Source organism: Nannobrachium achirus (genome assembly GCF_963921795.1).
Source record: "Nannobrachium achirus genome assembly, chromosome: 18".
Classification (NCBI taxonomy): Eukaryota; Metazoa; Chordata; class Actinopteri; order Myctophiformes; family Myctophidae; genus Nannobrachium; species Nannobrachium achirus.
Window position 1 is genome coordinate 50556084 of NC_137825.1, and position 10589 is coordinate 50566672.

A 10589-nucleotide genomic window follows, 5' to 3' on the forward strand; every position below is an offset into this window, starting at 1 on the left:
TTCTGACCACACATGTTAAGGGAGGGGCGCTGTTCAGGCCAGGCACACTCACACTCACATTCACACACACAAATATACACACACACACACACACGCACGCACGCGCACGCACACACACACACACACACACACACACACACACACACACACACACGCACACACACGCAGCCTCCACCGCTCAGTTCACACAAGTGTGATTTTTTTTGAAAAGCCGGAGTATAAAATAGGGTTAAAGTGGTTCAACTACAAGATATTAAATATCAAATTAATGTCAAATATTTAAATATTGACTCAAGCTAATTAAATACGGTCTGGAGTGCACACAAAAGCCTGAGTAGATGTTACAGTAAAATGACCTGGAGTGTTTTAAAGTGAACTACCCCTTTAACACATGATATAATCAGTGGTGAATATAGTTTACAGATCAGGTGTGACACTCTTCATCTTCATAGGCACCTAGGATATCTAAAAACCTGATTATGCTCTAAGTCAGACGTAATAGAAACATATTATAACTATGTCAGAGCCTCCGACTTTTAAGCCATTTGGATCATAATTTTAAAAAAATAAATAAAATGTAAATGGCCAGAAAGTGTCCCACTTTACCTGTATTCCTCTAATTTACTGTACATAATGCTTAATGAGGGTTTCATGCTTCTTGGCGGATTTGGGTTCAGCAACCAAAACATATCTTTGGGAAACTGCTTCATTCCATTGATATGATCCACAATTATATTGTTAAAATGTTCATATTTAGGTTAGTGCCGAAGAGTCCTTGAGCAAGACTCTGAACTGAACTGCTCCTGATGAGTGGTTGGTTGGTGCCTTGCATGCTTTTATCCTCAGTCACAGTGTGCATGTAATGCACTTTGTATAAAGGCATAATAGAAAAACAATAGACCATTTAATATCTGAGTCCTGAGTCCTATGTGCTCAGCGAGATAGTTTGACAAGTGGCGATGGCACTTCTGGTCCTTTATATGCATAGTAGAACTTGTTTTTTATTGTTTTGTTCTATACAGAAGTGTTTGTTTTAGTGCAGTCAAGATCCAACACATTTCCGAGAGTGAAGCAGAAACATATTTTACATAACCCAACCCAATTTGTGTTTTAAAGAGAATAAATAAATAAATAAAAATAAGAAGAAGAAGAAGAAGAAAAAGTAGTAGATTGGTTCTTGATGCAATGGACTTTATTCTTGAACATCTATTCATAATGTTTAAAGCTGCATGACATTGACAATTGATAGAAGTAGATTGAAGTACATAACTCTAATAATAATAATCACCTGAATGTCAGTGTATAATAGTAGACGTATATGATTCTTTGTTCATACACGCAACACAGTCGGTCTATGTTGATGAATTTTTAATTTGTTTTTTCTGGACACTGTTTATGATGACTGTGTTAAAGGAGTAGTTCACCCCCAAAATGACTGTTTTTCTATTGATTACTCATGCCATGCAGAGTAGAGTTCAATAATATTTTTTGGTTTTTGTCGCATTCCTAAGACAACAATTTTATTCGAGTAAATTTGCCTCCATTGATTCCGGATGGGGACCCGTTTCGAAACGGGTCCCCATCCAGAATCAATGGGGGTAAATTTACTGTTATCACATTTTTGTCTTAGGAATGTGACAAAAACCAAAAAATATTATTGAACTCTACTCTCCATGGCATGAGTAATCAAAAGAAAAAAAGTCATGTTGGGGGTGAACTACTCCTTTAAGCATAGTCTACAGTATAGCATGTTCCCCGTCTAGATTGGTCCTCTGGTGGTCCACTGCGCCTGTACTCAGAACTGCACATAGGTGAGTTTCACATTTCCAAAAACTTGCACATGTTTGGTTTTTTCAAATTCCAAGCAGCGGCAGTTGTAGGTAAAGACGTCTTCACCGTTGACCATGATCCTGTACTTTGTACCTTCATTCTTGATTTTCAACTGTAAAACACACATGTTGGTATGACCATTCACAAAACTAGCATTGTCTCTACTTCAGGGGTTCCCAAACATTTTTGTCTCAGGGCACCCCATAAATATTTTTTTTAATCTGAGGCACCCCTACATTATAATTTTCACTCCCAGCACCTTATATTTGTAGAATCTATAAAATGTACTAAACTAGTGAAAACAGCCGATCTACAAGCACACAACGCCTCGCATCACGAGGCGTTGTGTGCTTGTAGATCGGCTGTTTTCACTAGTTCTGTGCGACAGTCTTGTATGATGAAGCAGGGCTTTGCTTTACCAAAAGACGTACACATTTGAAACTTGGAAATACGAGGTTTCTGCCCAACAGTGACAATATTTTAGTGATTATGTTGCGAGGAAAACGTTGAGATAATAGCCATTTTGGTTAGAACTGAACTGACTGAGAATAACTTTGTACTTCAAGTTTAGAATGAGACTAAATATTTTTTCAAGTGTCCAAAAAATTCCAAATATTATCAAATAATCTCGCGGCACCCCTGGACTGCTGTCACGGCACGCCAGGGTACCACTTTGAAAGCCCCTGCTCTACTTTATCTACTACAAGCAAGTTGTTGATTATCTGTAGCCTATGTTATCAATTGGAATAGAAAGTTTATGCACATGCTGCCATATCAGTGTTGGGAAAAATCTCCTGTCAAAAAAGGGACCGGCCTGGGCCGGTCCTTTTCCTTCAGAAATCCCCTTCTTTCAGAAAAGAAGGTTAAAATAGGGTGAAATACCATGGAAAACAGCTCCCAAACAACCCCAAAGTTACGGGTTCGATGATCACTACGGGTAGATGTGCTTTTACTTGACACTTTCTGACAAAAAGGCGCTTTCTGACATGAACAGGCTTTCTGACAGAAAGTAGTTCTGTAACATAAAGTAGCCTACTTAAGGACAACCTTGTCTATACAGTAGGCCCTTTCACTAGTAGTTGAGTAACATTTAAAGTAACATTTTGACCAGGAGTATCTACTGAGTCTATACTTTGTCCACCACTGCCTGTTTGTGAGACAAAACTTGACAAAAAGGTAGAATATTCTAGGTAAAGGTACCAGAGTATCCGGATAATAGAATTGTCAAATATTTACCAAACAAACAAACAAACAAACAATATATTTATATAAAATAATGTCATCTATGCACCTTTGAGGATTGCAGTCCACCATGCCGAATATTTCGAGGATGCCACCCATGGGAAAACCAGCTGGCATGGGCTGGTCGAATGGCACACCCTAGTGGACACATGAGGAATAAAACATTAATAACTTAATTATTATACAACTACTACCACTACTACTACTAATACTACTACTACTACCACCACCACCACCACCGCCACTACGACTACTACAACTACTACTAGTAAGATGTTGCCTGGTAAACCAGACCGAAAAACAACACCCCCTGGCGGTAAAACGAAGTGTGTGATAGAGTCTGGCCACGCCAGGCAAAGTAAGATGCCTAAGGGCGAAAAGCAACCTTGCCCTAAAGGGTGAGGTCGCGCTATCACTCTTTGCCATCTGTCTTGAGATCCATGTATATGGAGATATGGGCATATTGGTTGGATCGGCGGTTCTACAAAAAAAAGTTTCATACAACTGTATTTGTTGTGCAAGTACAGTAACGGCAGGGGAAGCATATAATTATTGCGGGTTAAATAAATCCTGGTATAAAAAGTTTCTAAAGGGAATAGTAACCTGAAGAACATTGCCTAGGTTCTTCAAATGTTATGCGGATACTGTATAAGTTAAATAAGTAAAAAACAATAAAACATGAAGAAAGAACAGAATACTTACCGGATTAATGAATTCTGGCATTGCGGTGATTTAGAGTTGAGCTCTTTGTGTCGAGGGTCTAGTAATGTTGAGAGATGTGTAAAGACTGCTGTTCACTGTCATATTTATATGGTAGGAGAGAGAGGGGTGTGTCATCCCCAACGCCCTCTTACCCCGATTCCAAGGAACTGTGGGCAATCGTACGTGGTCCTGGAACGGTGCCATGCAGGGGCATCAGCCATCAGGCACGCGCCACATAGACATCAAAGGGGTCTTGAGCCCCTGCCTTTACCCGTCTGTAAAAAGTGCCCTCTCCAGACCATGAATGCCATTTTTACTTTTTTTGAAAAGAATAGCCTTGTCCAAACTCTCCTGAACTTGAATGCAGCATCTTATGTTGAAAGAATTGCCCTCTCTGTGTAGAAATCCATACCGTTACGCCACATCTCCAGTATACACTTGATTATGCTTAGTTCAGTGTGGTATCAAGAACCGAAAATAGCCGGAGGTCGGCTATTTTCAATATTTTCACCAAAAGCCCCTTTCAGAAATTTTAGCCCCTGCCTCTCTAACATTCTCTGCACGTCCCTGAGCGGCACCATGCAAGGGGTGGGATTAATGGAAGGGGGGTTATTAAATGATGCAATTTTCTTCTGACTTTCCGCTGTATCTGCATTTGACACATCCAGTGCACTCAAAAACGTATTGTAAAACAATTTGTGTAGCTCAGTATCGTTCACTTCCGCCTATGTAGATTTAGAGAATTTCACATCAGTTATTTGTGCCGTTATGGTTGTTGAAAATAACAATCACTTATTTACTAGCTTCTGCTGCACTTGAAATAGAGCTAAATACTGTCTGCTTCAACCCACATATTTAAGGCGCATACATTCTATAAAAGTCTCTTTTAACAAATGAAATTAACTGTAACCTTTGATAGCAGTAGTAAAACCTACTAGCTCACTGTCATTAGATTCCGACATCTCTCTTTTATCAATAGGCGATTAAATGCCATGAATGCTGTCAAAACTAGCTACAGTAGCAAGCCAGAATGCTGGGAAGGCTTGTGTTCTGTTGGGGTGATTCCTAAACCCACCAGGATTGAGTTAAGACCCGCCTCCTCTCGATTGTCTTAAGTATGAAAGTGCCCATGAACGTTAGTGCTGCTCGCTCAAGTGCAAAGTACCTACTACCTACTGATCCATTACAATAATACACGCAGCATAATAGGCCCAAAGCCATATCCAAACCATAACAATTTAACTGATAATCAGTAAGAGTTTTTATTTTGAGCACAGTAGGCCTAGTGACAAATTAATAGCTTTCTCAGTACGTTTTTCTCTTTAGCAAAGTTACAAAGTTTTCCCTGTATTAAGCACAGTACAATTAAGTCAGTTTCAAGTTTTTTTTAGCACAGTTTATTTTGAGCACTGTAGTGAGAAATTAATAGTTGTGCATTGTGCAAATGCAGGCTTTTCTCAAGTACAAGTCTTCATGCCTCTGACTTTATCCACCCTCATGTGTCAGGCAGGGATTTCAGCCACTCCTGGAAGTCCTCGCGTTTCCGCGAGGTGGGTCTTAACTCAAGCCTGGTGGGTTTAGGAATCACGCGTTCTGTTGGGGGCACAGTGGCGCAGTTGGTAGCGCTGTCACCTTACAGCTAGAATGGTCCTGGATCTGTTTACCGCTGGGGGACTCTGTGGGCATGTTCTCTCCTCTGCGTCATCAGTGCCAATTGGCACTGGATGAAATGAGAGGCCTGCTCTGCCGGAAACATTGCGAAAAAAAGTTATAGCCGTTAGTATATTCACTGTTCATTGACTCCACTATACAGGAAAAGAAGACTATTAAAAATTTTAAAAAATATCTGCTTTAACTAGCATGTGAGGGGTCAAACTAGGGGTTCTTCATTATCAGTGTTGTACCCGAACGCGTTCAATGAACGATCTTTCATGAACACGTTCATATTTTGGGTGAACGTGAACTGAACTCTCTGTTTCCGTTTGATGAACGTTATTGTCGAAGGCGTTCATTCTGACGTCCGTGAACGCTGTTCGCCGGCCCGTTTGTGCGGCGTTCCGCGGCGCGGTCGTCTTGTCTCGTCTGTCCTCTCGTCTTTCTTTGCATTCACATGCTCCGATATGTGAGCGGTGCTGTCTGAAGCTGGGTGCTTCTCTTCACATGAAGGGCAATGTGTGAGTCTCCTCAGGGGCGTCACACCAAATTCTGGGCCCTGGGTACAAGGATTCACTGCGGGCCCCCCATGAATGTTAACTATTGAAAGATAGCAGATATACAAGCTCACAGCGCGGCACCGAGTGCCGCGCTGCGAGCTTGTATATCTGCTATTTTTGAAAAATATTGAAAATGTGTGCAAGAAACCTATGTCAAGGACCCCCAAGATGATATGTATTTGGCCACGGACCCCGATCTCAAAATATTTAGTTCCAGGGACCCCCAGAAGCAAAATCTGAGTTAGAAATGGTTGCTTAAAAAAAATACACATATTCAAAGATTTTCACACATTTTCACAACTTTTCAAAAATAGCAGATCTACAAGCTCGCAGCGCGGCACTCGGTGCCGTGCTGTGAGCTTGTATATCTGCTATTTTTCAATAGATAAAGTTATTAGGGCCCCTCCACCTTGGGCCCCAGTAACTCAGTCCCACTTTCCTACCCCTTGTGACGCCCCTGAGTCTCCTCCTCGATGAGCCTGATTATACTTCGTCCTATGACGTGTTGCATGCCAAAAATTGCTGATCTGCAAGCTCAAAACGGGTCGCATCCACGAGACAACGTGAGCTTGTAGATCAGCTATTTTAACCAACGCGGAAACATGCAGATGTGCGCGACAGTTAAAACTTCTGCCTTCACATTAAGGGTGCAGGAAGACTGGGCACTGGGCACCTAAATATTGTGGGCACCTCAATGTTAAGTTGGATGACATAATTGCTGTGTGGTTCTATATGGGCTGTGTCAATAATTTTGACAAATAATAGCTTACAGCAATGTAAAAACAAACAAACATTTGAATAGCCAAAAGTATAAAAGAAATTGCTTGCAATGGATTCAGAATCATGAAGAACCCCTAGTTTGACCCCTCCCCATACTTGAAGATTTATTTGTTGTATTCTTTTCCTGTATAGACAGTTAAGTCGATGGTACAGTGAATATACAAATGGCCATAACTTTTTTTTGTGATGTTTCCGGCAGAGCACTCCTCTCATTCTGTGGACCTTAATGACCAAACTAATAGATAAAACAGAAATAAAAAGTACGGCAAGACACCACAGGTCCTCTCACATTTTGGTGACTGGGTCCCCGGCTACAGCCACAGCATGTGCTTGGAAGAAAACAACTAATGTGTGATCAATACCACGTTGACAAGATTCTGACTTCTGTGGAAATGTTGTCAAGAGAGGACACACCCATAAATCTGTCGAGGTCGATTAGCCATGCTCTTTCATAGTGACGTCAAACTAGTGGTGCAGCAGTATATACATCCAATCAATTTATGGATCATTTAATTTGATTAATAATCTGTCCTTATTCTGGTCAAAGGTGTAAGTTCAAAGCAAATTGTGAAAAGTTCAAAATAAAAAATGAAACTAGTCGATCTTCAAGCTCACAGCTTGGAGATTATGCATACCATTGGTTCTCAAAGTGGGGCCCGGGGACCTCCAGGGGTCATTGGGTTCCAGGGGGTCCCCCAGCAAAATGAGTTAACATACTATCAATCATTTTAACATGTTATCCATTCATGCACGGTTGGCTATTCAATAACAGCACATCCACAAGCTCACAGAGCGTCACACATTCTGACGCAAAATTCTCTGGAAATATGGAGTTAAGACTCACTCATATGTCGACGTTGATTAGCTGTCCTCTTTTCATTTAGAATCACTTCAAACCATGGTATCATTCATTTAAACATGGAGTTCTTGTGAATGGGTGTGGCCGGCTGGCTGGCAGTGCTCCCAGGACCCTGGGCTCTGTCTGGCCACCAGCTTGGAAATAAACATACTCAACTGATCAACTGATCTGCTCTGTCTCCACTCCGTCACACACGGCCAGCCGCTCACAGGAACCAATATAGTTTTTTGTTTTTTTTGTTAGATTAGTTAGTTTGTTTTTGTTTGTCTTTCTGTCTTTTGATTTGAAAAAGGCCTACTTTTTTAAGTTTTAGTGGTGGAGCATTTGTTAAGGGCAAGATTCATTATGTTCAGACATCCTATTTTGGATATTTATATATGTTGGTTATGTTGCTGATGCATCGTCTCTCGTTCTCTGTTGGGTGTCAGTATAATTTAAAGATCTCTCTGTATTTCTCTCTACAATTACAATTTAGGCATTTAGCAGACGCTCTTAATCCAGAGCGACTTACAATAAGCAAGGTAAGGTACATGTCTGAAGAGGTGAGTCTTCAGGCCACAGCGGAAGCCAGGGAGTGAGTCTGTTCTAAGTGCAACATGGAGTTTATTCCACAGTTTGGGGGCCAGGAGGGCGAATTGTCTAGAACGAGTGGATTCAGTCGGGAGGTTTACAGAGATTGTGCATTACATTCACCCATTCACACACACATTCATACACCGTCGTATGCGCAGGAAACCATGCAAGGCACCAACCTGCTCACTGGGAGGCAACTAGGGGTTAAAAGTCTTGCTTGTGCGTGCGTGCGTGCGTACGGTGCGTGCGTGCGTGCGTGTGGCAAAAAAAGAGGCAAAAAGGCGAGTCGATGCTACTTATTGCCACAGGAGTAGAGTAGAGTACCAAGTGACATGCTATTGTATCATGAAGACCTATGCCATGATTTTGTATATGTATTTTTACCGCACATAATATTTGTGTCCTTGTATGCATCTCCTTTGTGTGAACATAATAAATGGTTAAATTGTGTGTGTTTAAATTATGTGTACAAATTTAAAGTATAGATTACAGGTATGTTAGAGCAGTGGAAAGATGAACAGCGGTGAGATGAATCGATGAAACCGCAAAGATAGGGTGCCATGATTTTTTCCCCCCTAAAACATAATGATCAGGTATTATGATTATACTAGGAGGGGGATTTTTTTTCCCAAAAAGTGTATAGAAAGAATTTAAATTATGTTTTTGTGGCCACACCCACCAGTTCATTAGGTACAGTATGCCTAGTTGTCATGGTGGGTGGTGACCCAGCTGAGGTTAGCCACACCCACAGTGTTGGGTTTATGGTGTCAGGGGAGGGGATGAGTTTATGATGTCATTAAATCAGTGTTTTTCGATCAGGCCTAATAGAGGCTTTCAGGAGGAAACCAAAAATACACAGGGAAGGCAATTTGCACATTATAACCACACTCTGTGGTCTATTCATAGCCTATAAGGCGACCTATCTTGATACAGTCTCTTACATGCTCAAGATGAATTATACAAAATGCTTCTGTCTACAAAGGCAACATATTGAGCACAGCAAGTATAAGGGCATTGTAATTTTCCATCTCTCTTTCTCTCCCCCCCCCCCCCCCCCTCTCTCTTTCTTTGTTATATCCACCAACTTTAACGGAAGCTTCTCTCTCCCCTGACAATCACTAAAATAACCATCAAGGTTTTGTTGACACTGCCCCGCTCTCTATTGCATAACCACAGCCTCATCCCGGACCCTAGGAGATGCAGGGTCCCCAAAAATAGCTATACATATTTTACAGCTGCTAGCTTCAAGCACAAATTACTGTGCCTTTGTGTATCTCAATAAAATTAATAATTAGCCTACATAATAATGTAAGTCATGATTATTACATACATGCATGTTCTTAATGTGAAGTTCCACTAGATGGTGCCATTTATTTTTTATACCATCTCATTTGTTCATTCTTACCAACCAGGTGTGTTATATAATGTCTCCTCTTGAGCAAACTTTGAAATCACAATCTCAAACACTTACTACAGGCACAGCCATGCTCAAACAGCTATCAATGGAACGACGTCTTGTAACAATGGAAGGAAACATATATACAGCCGTGGCTAAAAGTATTGGAACCCTTGCATTAAACAACCCTTGGCAAATGAAAACATATTTTGCAGCAACATACAGTATTTGGTTTGCAGAGGAACACAACATAAAACTAGAATAAATACAGAATCCTAGTTCATTCTACAAAGAAACTTGCATACATACTTAAATACACTGTACTTAAGATTTCAAGCAGGTTATTTACCTGGAACTCACCTGTGGTGAGTTGGTGGTCCTTTACTAACCACTAATCCACCCAGTTTAAATGGAGTAAATCCCTCATTCTGCTGTTTTGTGTCACGCACTGAGCATGGACCAAATGAAAAAGGAGAACATTGTCAGGAGGTCAGATTGTATTCAAACATGGACAATCTGAAGGCTCTAAGTCCATCTCCAGAGACCTTGATGTTCCTTCAACTGTGCGCAACGATTGTGTGTGTGTGTGTGTGTGTGTGTGTGTGTGTGTGTGTGTGTGTGTGTGTGTGTGTGTGTGTGTGTGTGTGTGTGTGTTTTAAACAAATGCAAGGGTGCCAATACTTTTAGCCACGACTGTATATATTTATCATTATTAGAGCGGTTGAACCAGACTTGTCCGACTTTATTCCTTCTTTCCATCTTTCCGGATAAACTTTATTTTGCAGTGCTCACACTTGGGTCATGTCATAATGATGGGCTTCATCGGGACTGTCTGTTTACATTTTGCTAAAGATATGTTATATAACTTAATTTAAATGTATTCATGAATACATTTTCTCTATTGACTTGAATAAGAAAATGCAAAAAATAGACCACATGAGACTGACACACTGACACAGTATGTCCATGTATGGGCATTCCAAGATATGGGCTT